The sequence below is a fragment of the Dipodomys spectabilis genome, unplaced genomic scaffold (assembly GCF_019054845.1).
Source record: "Dipodomys spectabilis isolate Male_0828 unplaced genomic scaffold, ASM1905484v1 ptg000034l, whole genome shotgun sequence".
Taxonomy (NCBI): domain Eukaryota; kingdom Metazoa; phylum Chordata; class Mammalia; order Rodentia; family Heteromyidae; genus Dipodomys; species Dipodomys spectabilis.
The window spans coordinates 7932189-7945566 of NW_024870711.1; positions in this window are offsets into that span (position 1 = coordinate 7932189).

The following is a 13378-nucleotide window of genomic DNA, read 5'->3' on the forward strand; positions in this document are numbered from 1 at the left end:
ACAAATAACTTCTTCCAGAGTCCCAACAACCCAGGCCATGTGAGCCCCTGCTCAGGAGCCCGAATAGTTCTCTACTTGGGGTAATGCACCCTCCACAGAGAGTTGAAGCACACACACCCCCAATCTATGGCAGGGCTACTTCACAGTCAGATTAGGCTACAGTCAGAACAACTACGAAATTCAATCCATCATTTTCCTCCAGCAGTAGGAGTTTGGGGATGGCCACAGGTATAACCTGTGGGGAGAATGGATGCGAGAGTGGTCACTGACATGGAGTCTGGACTTTTTTGGTGGAGCAATACTGGGGCTTGAACGCAAGGCTTTGGCAGTGCTAGGCTGGCACTCTGCCCAAAGCCCTTTTTGCTTTTGTGCAATTTTTTTCTTTTTTTCTTTCTTTTTTTTCTGGGGGGGGGGGGGGCGGTCATGGGGGCTGAACTCTGGGCTTGGGTGCTGTCCCTCAGCTCTTCAGCTCAAGGCTAGTGATCTACCACTTGAGCCATAGCACCACTTCCAGCTTTTTCCGCTTATGTGGTGCTAAGAAATTGAACCCAGGGCCTCATGCCTGCGAGGCATATACTCTACCACTGAGCCACCTTCCCAGCCCTTGTGCATTTTTCAAGTTAGGTCTCTGCTGCATTGTTGGGCCAGCCTGGACTGTGATCCTCCTATTCACACTTTTCATATAGTCGAGGTAACAGATGACTACCATCCCATCCAGCTTATTGGTTGAGATAGAGTCAGCTAATTTTTTGCCTGAGCAGGCCATGAACACACGAACTTTCCCATCTGAACCTCCTAAGTGGCTAGGATTATAAGCATGAGCCACTGTGCCTGGCTAAACCAGCTTTCTGTGTGACCTCCTGGCAGAGCTGGATGGTGACTTCCACTGGCTCGGGTCCCTGTGGGCACACGGGCCTCGCTGCCTCAGGACATCTGACCCCAGCCCAACACGCTGTCCACGTCCAGCCAGCCAACCACGGGCTTATACTACAAGGTTCTAACCTCAGAAGGAAGTGAGACGCAGCACCTTGAAAGGTCCGCCTTTATTTTCACAAAGAGGTCGTTTGGGAAGAAACTGAACGCCAAGAAACTGTATCTGATGTGATTTCGCAGTGGGTTCGATGCCGCTGCCTCCTGGCACATTTTGTCAGGTCTGCTTTGCCCACATCATCGGGGGTTCCTGTTTTTGTAATTTTTATTTGTACTTATTTATTTGCCAGTCCTGGGGCTTGAACTCTGGGCCTGGGCACTGTCCTTCAGCTCTTCAGCTCAAGGCTAGCACTCTACCACTTGAGCCACAGCGCCACTTCTGGCTTTTTCTGCTTATGTGGTGCTGAGGAATCGAACCCAGAGCTTCATGCATGCTAGGCAAGCACTCTACCACTGAGCCACCTTCCCAGCCCCATCTGGAGTTTCTTTGTCCTGAGTTTTCATCTATTTTGGGGGGGGGTAGTATGAGAGTTTGAACCCAGAGCCCTGTGTTTCCTAGGGTGCTCTCCTGCTGAGCCGCGACACCTCTATCCCTCTTTTTCCTCTGGTTATTGTTAGGATGGGCTCTCACTTCCCACCCGAAGAAGCCTGAGCCACAATCTGTCTCTTTGAGGCTTCCTGGAATCCCAGGCACCAACCTCCACATGTCGCTTTCCTCTGCCCAGACAGCCAAGGCTGGCCTGGACTTGCAATCCCCCTGTTTTCAGCCTCCTAAGTATCTAGGATTCCAGACATGAGCCACCAACGCCAGCTCATAATTCACATGTTTAACATGTATCAACACCAGGGTGATAATGTTCGTAATTGTGAGTTTTCAGAAAGTCTGCTCTGATTTTTAGCCATCGTCAAAACATTTTTAAGTAAATTTGATCTACTCAATTGAAAATGATGGCTTCTCGGGTTTATCAAACTTTCTTAGGCTAAGAGTGGCCACCAGCACAGTGAGGCACACAGCTCCGGGCGCCTCTTCTTACTCTGAAAGCCGGGGGGGGGGGGGGGGAGGGGGGGGGTGTTGTGCTGACGGAGGGCGGCCTTTTGAGCGGGTCCTGGAGGATCTCTGCCTTTAGGGTCACATGATTTAGATTCAGCCGTCTTTATGATGCCAGAAACATCCATGGTTGCTAAAGACACTGTCTCTGGAAAGCCCCATCCAGGGAGCCTCAGTACCAGCTCAAGAATGCCGTAAAGTATGTTCATATTGTTATGAAACCCATCTCTAGGACTTTTTCATCTTGCAAAACTGAAACTGAGTACCTGAAACAATGGCTTCCCCTTCTCCCCCTGCCTTGTCACCCCAGGCCCCGGAAGTCACCATTCTAATTACTGTTTCCATGGATTTGCTCTACCTCATACAAATAGGAATCATGCAGAATTTTGTCTACTGGCAGCCAATTAATTCCACTCAGCACAATGTCCTCAAGGTTAGAATGTGTTAGAACAGCTTACTTTTTAAGGCTGAATGATATTCCACTGAATGCATACTTCACAGCTTGTTTACCATTCATCTATCTGGACACTTGGTTGTTTCTACCTTTGCTATTGTGAATAATGTTGATGGGAAATGGCTGTAAACGTTGTTAATGATCAAATTGTTTTAATATCTGGGGCCTATTATTAGATGATCTTCTCAGATATCTGTGAGATTTCTACCAAGAGCAGAGACATTCTACATCCATCTGTGCGCTGCAAAGCTCGCTGGCTTTTCCAGTGATCAGGTCCTGGACTGCTGGTCTCCACCACTCAAACTGCAGATTACTTCCTGTGGGGGCTGTAGCAGCAGCTGAAGCTGGCGCTGGTTTCCCTAGTAAGTCCTAAGGCTGGCTCTGGTTGGTCCAGATGGGGTCATGTGCTTCTTGTGGCTAGGGGTTTATCCACCCTCATGGGCCAGGGTCATGTCATATGTCACATGTGCACCACAGAACTATGGGATGGGGAAAATGGAGAATCCACATACTGCACAATCCAGTGGCCCAGGGAATTAAAAGTGCTATTAGCAGAGTGCTGCTGGCTCACGCCTGTAATCCTAGCTATTCAGCTACTTTGAGGTTCAAAGCCAGCCCAAGCAGGAAAGTCCATGAGACTCTTATCTGCAGTACACCAGAAAAAAAAAAAAAGAAATGCAACTGTGGCTCAAGTGGTAGAGTGCTTGTCAGCCTTGAGAAAAAAGAAAAAAAAAATTCAAGGGACAGTGCCCAGGCCTTGAGTTCAAATCCCCGTACCAGAATATGCAAATAATAATAATAATAATAAATAAAGGTGCTATTATTAGAAAGGGAGTATTGGGAATGCAAAAACAACAGACACCTACTTCCCCTGAGGATAAGAGAAAAACAAAAAAACTGAAATGCAGAAATCCTCTAACCCTGAACTCTAGCCAATGCGACTTGAATTTAGGAAGGTCCACCCCAGCGTGTGTGGGGCAAGGGGGCTCTCCTCGTCCATCAGGCCTCCAGACCAGCAGTGTCTCCAGCACTCCCAGCCTCCCTGCTGTAATTCTCACTGTCTGAGAATTACAGATAGTGACTATCTGCTCCTTTCAATTCCTACCAACAGTACTACGGTCTAACCACAGCACCCTAGCAGGTCATTCACAGCAACACTTAGCAGTTACACACACACACACACACACACACACACACACACACACACACACACACACAGTTCCAGATTTCTACTCTATCCAGTCTGGAACAACACAGGGCAAGGGACCAACATGTTAGGCCAGAAAGGGACAAAACATAGCCAATTTCAGTTCCTTTTTCCAGAAAGGCCAGATAAGATTTCCCCAGGCCCTTCATGAAGAGCTACTTGAAAGACAAACTATAGGTCTCAGTCTAAATAACCTGTTGGTGTGGAATAGCCCAGTGCAGCGATGCAGAAGGATAGTCTCTTTGAAGCTCTTAGCCCAGCTGAGCTCAAGAAACATTAGATTACTGTTGGTTTGTTTTTGTTTTGCTTTGTTTTTAGTTACAGAGGCTAGGCATAGTAGCTTGTCCCTGTAATCCCAGCCAAAATCGGGAGGATCATGATACAAAGCCAGCCCAGACCAAAAAAAAGAAAGAAAGAAAAAAGCTACTGAGACTCCCATCCCCACCCACAAGCCAGTGCAGGCCTGGTGGTGTGTATCTGTGGTTCCAGCTACCGGGAAGCACAGGTGGGAAGCCTCAGGTCCTGCTAGCCCAGGACAGAAATGCAAGATACTTCCTGAAAAATAAACAAGAGCTGGTAGTGTGGCTGAAGGGGTGAAGGACCTGACTAGCAAGTATGAGACCTGAGGTCCAAGCCTCGGTGATAGGGTAAATTAGACTTTGCCAGAGAACCTCGCAGACATCCAGGTACAGAGAACAAAGAAAGGTTGATTGCTGGGAAAGGGGCCGGCAAGACCCCTTCTCACCAGGGAGAAGTGAGAAGAAGCGCTGGCTACTGTCTGAGGTCACCCATGTAAACTAGGAGGTCTAGGAGGGGCTAGAAGGGGCTTGGAGGTGGAGACCCCAGTGTGGACGTGAGGGCCAGGGGCTTCATCATGGCGGACTAGGGTTTATGGCTGCTGCCCAGAGCTGAAGGTCACTCTCAGGGGCTCTTGCTGCCTTCTATGGTGGTGGCTGCCCCAGAGAAGTGCCATCCCAAGGTAAAGGGGTCGGAGGCTGATCCTTTACTACATGGGCCAGTGTTGTCTAGGAAGGGAGCGTGCTGAGCAGTGGAGAGGGAAGGAGTGGACTAAGCCATGGGAAGGGAGCTCACTTCACTAACATTCAGTGTTGCCTAAAATGAACAAACAATGAATGAATGCATACGTAAATAATCACACACACCCCCAGGTAGAAACCGGAAGTCCCAAATAAAGGTATGAATTGTCTCTTCAACAGGCTGAAAGCAAGAGGTGGGGGAGAGGGGGGAGGGGAAGAAAACAGGAGGGGAGAGAAAGGAGGAGGGAGCCTTCCCAGATGGGTGAGAGAAAGATGGAGGGCAACAGCTGCTGGAGAGCCGTGGGAGGGGCTCCCGACAAGCCCCGCAGCTGTCCTCAGCCCCCAGAATAGAAGCAGGCCTGCGGGGGGACCCTCTCATTCCACAGCCCCCTCAGCCCCCATGCTGGGAGCCCAGGAATGCCGCCGCATGCTCTCGCGCTGGTCCCTGTCCACACCCGGGCAGGGGGACAGGAAAAAACCCAAAGTAGCTTGTGTGGCTTTGCCTGTCCCTGGGGTGTGGTAGGGGGTGTCTCTAGTATGTGTTCGGGGGTGGGGGGGGAGGTGTCTGGTCAGGAGTCCAAGGCGTGGCCTGGGGGCAGCCAAAGATCACTTCTGAGGTTGTTTCCTAGAACTTTCAATGTTATCAACACAGACATAGTGACATAGTGGTGGCAAATGTTTGTTAGAGCAAGACGAAGATCAAAGACACACTGGGGCTGGGAAGGTGGCTCAGTGGTAGAGTACTTGCCTGGCATGCATGAGGCCCTGGGTTCGATTCTTCAGCACCATGTACACAGAAAAGGCTGGAAGTGGTGCTATGGTTCAAATGGTAGGGTACTAGCCTTGAGCTGAAGAACTGAGGGACTGCACCCAGGCCCAGAGTTCAAGCCCCATGATCGACCAAAAAAAAAAAAAGACACACTGATGATAAGACATACTACAAGGGCTCAGGGCTCCGACTCACTCAGAAGTATAGCTTGATTTTGAGTTATTTATTCTTACATTCATTGTGGAATAGAAAACTAGGATTTAAACATAGCATCCCCAGCTTGCTGGGCAGATACTCCACTACTTGAGCCATGTCTCCAACCTTCTGTGTGTGTGTGCACATGTGTCCATGCACCCTCATAGTAGGGGCTTGATCTCAGGGCCTTGCTTTCTCGTTTGGCTTTTTCCTGCTCAAGGCTGGTACTGTCCCACTTGAGCCATGGCTTCACTTCTAGCTTTTGGCTAGAAGAGTCACCAACTTTTTCTTTCCCAGTCTGGCTTTGAACTTTGATCTCAGCATCCCAAGTAGCTCCGATTGCAGATGTGAGCCACCAGAATCTGACACTGCTTTTGCTTTTCATAAAGGCAAAAGCTTTCAAAACTTCTAAGGGAGAAATCACTTCTTTTCCTGGCTGCACCACAGGACAAGTCCTGTTCTCCGTCTCTGAGCTCCTTCTGTCTGCTGGACTCCAGGGACACGCTGAGAAGTGCTCAAGGCGTCATTCCCACCCTGTCCTGACCTCGCCCCACACACTGGCTGTGACCCCCATACACACCTCGCCAACAAGGTCACTCGTGCCCTGTCTCTCTCAGGACGCCCAAGAGCTGCGCAGCTCAGGCAGACTCTCACTGACATCCACAGTGTTATTGTTCACCTACTTACATTTCACAATGGAATCAAAGGCTGGCTGCGGGTATTTTTGTCATGCTGAGCCCAGCCATCTGTCCCAATACAACGTGGGGTTGCGAGATAACTTTTCTTTGTGTGTGGACTTCGAGATGAAGTCCTCCAGTGGGGGGCGTGAGGGTTCCCAGATGGAGCTCACTGAGGAAATCCTGTGGAAGCAATTAGAGGGCGTGGAGAGGGCGGGGCGTCCCCGAGCTCACACTCCCAGGTGGAAGAGAAACTCGGGGCTCTGTTCTTTTTTTGCAGGGGATAATTCTGAGGCTTGAACTCAGGGACTTGCATTCTTGTCTTGTTTTTTTCCACTCGAGGCTGGCATTCTGTAACACTTGAGCCATACGTCTACTTGCAGCTTTCTGCTGGAAATAAGAATCTTGGGGATTTTTTTTTTTTTCTGCCCAGGCTGGCTTCAAACCATGATCCTCAAATCTTAGCCTCCTGAGCAGCTAGGATTCCAGGCATGAACCACCAGTGACTATCCCAGAGCTCTGTTCTAGAGGCAGATTTGCATTTTTTTTTTTTTACCCTAAGGGGTCACCTTCTTATCAACCACCCTCCCCTGCTCCACTGTACCACGAGGAAATTCCAGGACCCATCTACTGATCCCAGGAAAGCACAGTGTGCTCAAGGACAAATGGAGTCACTGACCTCGTGATTAGCCTTAAGCATTTGTCTCTGGCGATCCTTCCGGTGGCCAGCGGTCTCACCTGTCTCCCCATCAAGGGATTTCTTATCAAGAAATAACTTTGATTTTTTTTTTTCTCATCTGAGTCCAAGAGTCTTGACCAATATGTTCGATGTCCCTAACTTCAGATCTGAGCCTTTTATTGAGAAACAGATGAGGAAATAATACTATGAATTTGCCTGGTGTTAGTTATTGTAGCTATTCAGGCTGAGATCTGAGGATTGTAGTTCAAAGTCAGCCTGGATAGGAAAGTCTGTGAGACTCTCATCTCCAATTAACCACCAAAAGAGCCAGAAACAGAGCTGCGGTTCAGAGGATAGAGTGCCAGCCTCAAGAAAGTAAGCTAAGACACAGTGTCCAGGCATTGAGCTCAAGCCCTAGTACCACCACACACACACACACACACACACACCAAAAGACTATAGAGTTTGTTCATTTCTCTATAGGCCAAAAACAGAAGCAAAATGCTACAAGCTCAAACTTCCAAACATAAGCTCGTGACACAGCAGTCTTACCAACTCTCTGTTTTGCAGTAGGCAATCATTATTCTTGGTACCCTCAGAAGTATTTGCAGAAAACAACAACAACAACACTAAAATCCCCTCATCTCCTCGTAGGATAATACTGAGTCTGCTGAACTTTTTCCCAATACTACACAAGTCAAGGTAAACCACTCCAGGGGCTGCCCCAAATTCTGCCTTTTTATGCTTCTCCATCCTCATGCCCCATCTCCAAAACACATGCTAATCAAATGCCAGAAACAGTCCTGGGTACTGCAACCCATCTTTATTTAGTGAATCTGTCTTCTAGAAGAGTCTGCATGATCTCACTTCTTTGTGATGTTAACCTGTTTGCTCAACCCAGAAAGTCTGAACACCTCTGCCATTTCTACTCACCCTCGGGGAGGGAAGTCACACTCACAATCTTGCAGCCAGTAAATAGCATTTCCACTTGTCACTTATGAAAAAGAGATGTTTCCCATCTATGGATTTGGGGTGATTTCTGGGTGCATACTTCCATCGATTCCTCACAATTCTAAAAAAGAGAGAGAAAAAAAAATCCAATCCACTGACAATTCCTATTTGTAAGCCTTCCAGCCTTTGATATCCTACTTGTGATAGGATTTTACACCAAAAGCATCTCCCACCCAACCTGAGATTTGGCGGGAGGGAAGATGTTTAGTCCACTTACAAACTACATTTTCCTCTCTGTTCACCCCAAAAGAAAGGTTTCTCATTAGGGGCTGAAACATTTCATTCCGATTGTAGAGACTCTAGATGATTTCTTCGAGGTGGTAATCAGTCCTGGCCATCTGGTGTTCACGGCTGAGGTGATTGGGTTTTGACTTTACAATGGATGCCCTAATTACATTCTCAGTAGTAATATCAGTCCTTCTGTTTGAGTTTCTAGAAGCTTCGGGGCAACGTGATCTGAATTGCACAGAGGACAAGCTGTAAACTCATATTAGAATTCCGAATCTGAGAAATGGGGGGCAGGCGGGGATAAGGGAGCCGCAGGGGGGGGCTGCTCACCAGCCCCTGTTGGCCCCTCCCACCTCCAGGTTGCCCCGAGCATTTCAGACACAGCTGTGACCTCTTGGGCAGTCATGAGAATCTGGTGGTCCACAGCCAGGCATCTGTCTGCTTCAGAATCCTGCTGCTGCCTCAGGGGACACAGAGGACTTGATTTTACTTATTGGTGGCCAGTTGATCATCTCCCCATCAGCATCCAGGAGATGTTAGTGAAAGTGGGGTCCACAGGCCTCAGCCTAGAAGGAAAAGTTCCTGGAGAACGTTCAGACTCAGAATGGAAATGGAGGCCCTCCTGTTGGTTGGGGAAAAGCGGGAGTGAGGGGAGGAGGGGAGGGGGAGAGTGTATCATGGGGAGGAGGGGAGGGGGAGAGTATATCATGGGCAGTGAAGTTGATGTAACAAGAAGGTATAAGGTAAGTTAAAGATTTTTAAACAATTTTAGCAAATCAATAGCTCTTGAGAATCTATTCATTTATGCAATGAACAAATTTTGGGGGGAGGGTGTATGTTTTTACCAGTGCCAGAACAACTCAAGTTTTTGTTCAGTTGGTATTCTACCACTTGAGCCATGCCTCTGACCTGGCTTTTTGCTGGCTATTTTGGAGATAAGACTTTTCTTCCCCAGACTGGCTCTGAACCTTCAGCCTTTGGATCTCAGCCTCCTGAGTAACTCAAATAACAGGCATGAGCCAATGGCCCCTGATTTGAACAAATTGTTTTTGACTGTCCAATGTATGTCAGGGCAGTGGGATTAAGGACATTGAGGAGAAAAGAAAGATAGATGAAAACTGATCTGTGACCCCAAAAGGACCAGGAATGTCCTCTGGGAGAAGAAACTACTTGGGTATTCTTGTGTTTAATTGGGGTCATATTGACCTGGAATTTTCCAGAATGAACACTGTATAGTTTTATTTACTAAAAGGGAAGGAGTCATCTGGTTCTGTTATTCTCTAGGCAGGACCCTGGGCTTCCTCTGGAGACAAATCCAGGCATACTCTATTCCAGGCAGGCCCTGAACTTGTGCCCTCCTTAAATCACTGCAATCTACTCCAATGTCTCAAAAATAGTTGTCTCAGGATGACTCTATGGAGTCCATATCATTTTTCAAATATATTTGGGTTTTTTTTTTGTTTTTATCTGTCGTGGGGCCTGAACTCTAGGCCTAGGAGCTGTCCCTCAGCTCTTCAGCTCAAAGCTAGCACCCTAGCCTCCTAGCGTCACCGGTTACCATGTGCGCGGAAGACTAAGCTCGAGCTTGCAATAAACCGGCTCTTTGTTGCTTACATTGATCGTGGTCTCTGGTGGTCTTCTGGGGGTCCCCGAATTTTGGTATAACAGCTTGGGGGCTCGTCTGGGATGCCCCCCAAGCCCACCCAGATGCCTGATCAGAGAGCCGAAGGAACCGATCGGTGAGTTTTTGGTGGTGCCACTTTCATATTTCAGGAATGGTGAAAGCCTGCAGGTGTGGTCTTGGGGCTTGCAGAGAGTCTTGGCGGACGCGCTATAAGACTGCCAGCGGGGCCAATGGGAGACGTCCCCTGGACCCCTGGGTGGGGCTGTCCTCGAGATCGGGTAGAGGGGGTTCGAGTCCCCCTGACTGGCCGATTCTCTCTGGTTGGAAGCCCTTCTGGGCAGACTGTCTGACCAGCAGTCTGACGCGCTTGCTGTCTGTCTTGAGTGTGCATATATGTCTTCTGTTAACTCTAATTTGAATCTTAGACATGCAGCCCTGGGGCCAGTGGATGAGGGGCTTACTGATCCCCTAGACCGGAGGAACAGGGCGCATTTCCCGCTTAATTGCCCCATCCACCTTTTTGGAATTCCAGGAGTGCCCAGACCAGATCGCGCCCCTCTCCCCCCCCCACCGAGAAAGCGTGACCAAGTGCGCGTACATTACCAACCCCCATATGCAGCGTGTGTGTATAATTTTAACTTCTTTTTCTTTCTTATCTCGGTTTTATTAATTTGGACACTCCTTGTTGCAGAGATGGGGTGAGGACAAAGCAAGCTTACTCCTCTCAACCTCCTGCTCAGTCATTTCACAGAGGTAAAAGAGAGGGGGTATAATTTGAGTATACTTGGAAATCTCAGAAGAATCTAAAAAAAAATTCTCTGGAATGAGTAGAGGGGGTTCAAGTCCCCTGGTAAGTGGTGAGATGTCACCCCATTCACTGAGACCTGATTTTGTCTTTGTGGCCACTTGTTTGTCTTGTTTACTTTAGTGTGTGTGTTTGTTTTATGTTTTCTGAGGTAGGGAAGATTTGGGTGAGTGTGGCAGGCTCACTCAGCAGACTCTAGATTCAGCTTACTGAATGGGAGCAGCACAGAGTTCCGGTAGGGATAAACTGGGTCCCATTAGTCCCCAACTCAGCCTTTGGTTGTTGTCTTGTCTAGTTCTGTTTTAGAATTGGTACCAGTTTTAAATCTGGATCCTTGGTTTTTGTGTTTATCTGTGTTTTTGAACATCTCTGGGGAAATAAAAGTTCCAGCCTCCCACTAGGCTTGGTCACAGACCTGCTAAATGTCCCCCTTGTGTTACAGCAGCCAAGAGGCCGGGCATGGACAAGCCTCAGGCTGCACCTTCTCCCAGTGGAGGCTGCTGGAGGAGAGGCGAGGGTGTAGAAGGCTGTGTGACTGGTTTGGACTTTTCAGCTAGTTCTGACAATGTAACAATTTGTAAAGTACTCGTCAAAAATTGGGTAAAAAAAAAAAAAATCAGGCCAGTTTAGTTTTAGGTGACTCCCTCCCCCAGCCCTCCTCCAACAGAAGAGATTCAAAAGACTAATTAGTGAATTGCCTTGCTAACAAGCAAGCTCTGAGAAAATGAAGCCCAACAAAGGTACCTAGTTTAAAAGAAATACTGTCTTAAATTTTTGTTTAAAACCTTTAGAAAGTGTACGTACAACTGATTTTGATTTTTGAGCGCTTTAAGATCTGTGTGAGTGTTTTGTGTGTGTTTGTGAACATGTTCAAAGATAAGAATTGTCAGCATGCTGTAACAATTGGGTGAGTTTAGGGCTGGGAAGTTGGCTCAGTGGTAAAGCGCTTGCCTTGCATGCCTGAGGCCCTGGGTTTGATTCCTCAGCACCACATAAGCCAAAAGAAAAAAGCCGGAAGTGGTGCCATGGCTCAAGTGGTAGAGTGCTAGCCTTGAGCTGAAGAGCTGAGGGACAGCGCCCAGGCCCAGAGTTCAGGCCCTGCGACCGGACCGAAAAAAAAAAACAAAAAAAAAAAAACAATTGGGTGAGTTTAAATTTAAAATTCAAAAGATTATGAGGTTTGGACATTACCAAAAATTTTAAAGAATCTTCATAGTGTTTTAAATGACTTTTTAAAGATTCTTTAACTCGAAAAATAGAAAATCTGGTATTTAAAAAACTAATATTTTAAAATGCATAAGACTGTTTATACTGTAATCAAGTTATCTGGCTTAACAAAAATGCATTGGCAGTTTGGGATTTAATTCCCTTGGCTAAAATTTGAGGATAAATATTAGAAATTTAAATGTAAAGGTTAGTTTAACACTGTCAAAGATGTTACCTGTTCTGTCTGTCTAAAACTGTATATTTCATTCGAGAACCAAGAGAAGAGACAGGGGGAAAAACTTAGAAGCCAACAGAAGACCTATCTTTAGGGGTAAGGGGTGAACAGGCAGAAGTGCAGTTCAGCTGGTCATACATGGTGGGACAGGCCCTGGGAGGAGTCCACGCATGGTGAAAGAGGGCAAGCTGGCCCAAACGCAGTTCATCTAACCCTAAAGAGTCAATTGGGTGTGTGCCTATTCCATAGGAGGGGCCAAGTGGCCCATCGTTGTTCTGTCTCTTTTTCCTGCAGGTAGACACTGAAAACATGACGGTTAAAATGAGTGATGTGATGATCTGATTAGTATTGCTAAAGCAACTTCCCCTTGGATGTGTTAACATTAAAATTAGGAAGGCCTTAAAAAGAGGGTTAAAAAGTTATTTGTATAATGTGACTTTCTTTTAATGTTTTACAATTAGGATGTTTTTAAAAAGTCATAAAGACGCTAAGTCTAGCTTTTTGGTTCAGTTATGATGATTGTTATTTTTGCATTAAGGAAAAATTGTCATTTGAGTTTTAAAATTTTAATGTGTATCTGTTTTAAAACAAGCAGCCAAGAGGCAATGAGTGACACCTGGCCTCAAGATTTTAGGGGATTTTTTAAAATGCAACTAAAAACTAAAGTATACAATATTAAAAAGAAGATTAATAGGAGACTTAAAAAATAGGGATTGGATTTTTGGATATAAAGTTTAAAAGTAAAATTGTTTTTAATATTTGCCTCAAAGTGCACAAAGAAAAAATTAGGATTACCAAAAGAATTGCTATTCTAGTTTGCTCTTATAGGGTTTTTTTTTTTTTAACAGTTTCCAGCAGAGTCCAGAGCAAAGCACAGAGGATTCTTACAAGTTTGTCAGATGTAACTTTGACTCTTAATAAGTTTCAAGTAAGTGCATGCTTAAAAGCTACTTCTATGTTGACCACCTTGTTGCTTTTAATTGGAGTAAAGTGGCCTTTTATAAGACTCATTGATCTGAAACTGGTTCAAAGCCAGCCCGGGCAGAAAGAGGTCCCCGTGAGACTGTCACCTCTACTCAGCCAGCAGAGTGCTGAAAGAGCAAGCAGAGTTGCTTTGGGACTCAAAGTGGCAGAGTGCTAGCCTTGAGCTGTAGAGCTGAGGGACAGGACTCAGGCCCAGAGTTCAAGTCCAGCAACCAGCTAAAGGGAAATGCCAATGAGGCATTTATCCCAGTGTGGAGAAGACACTCCTGGGATGAAAGCAATGGAGGAG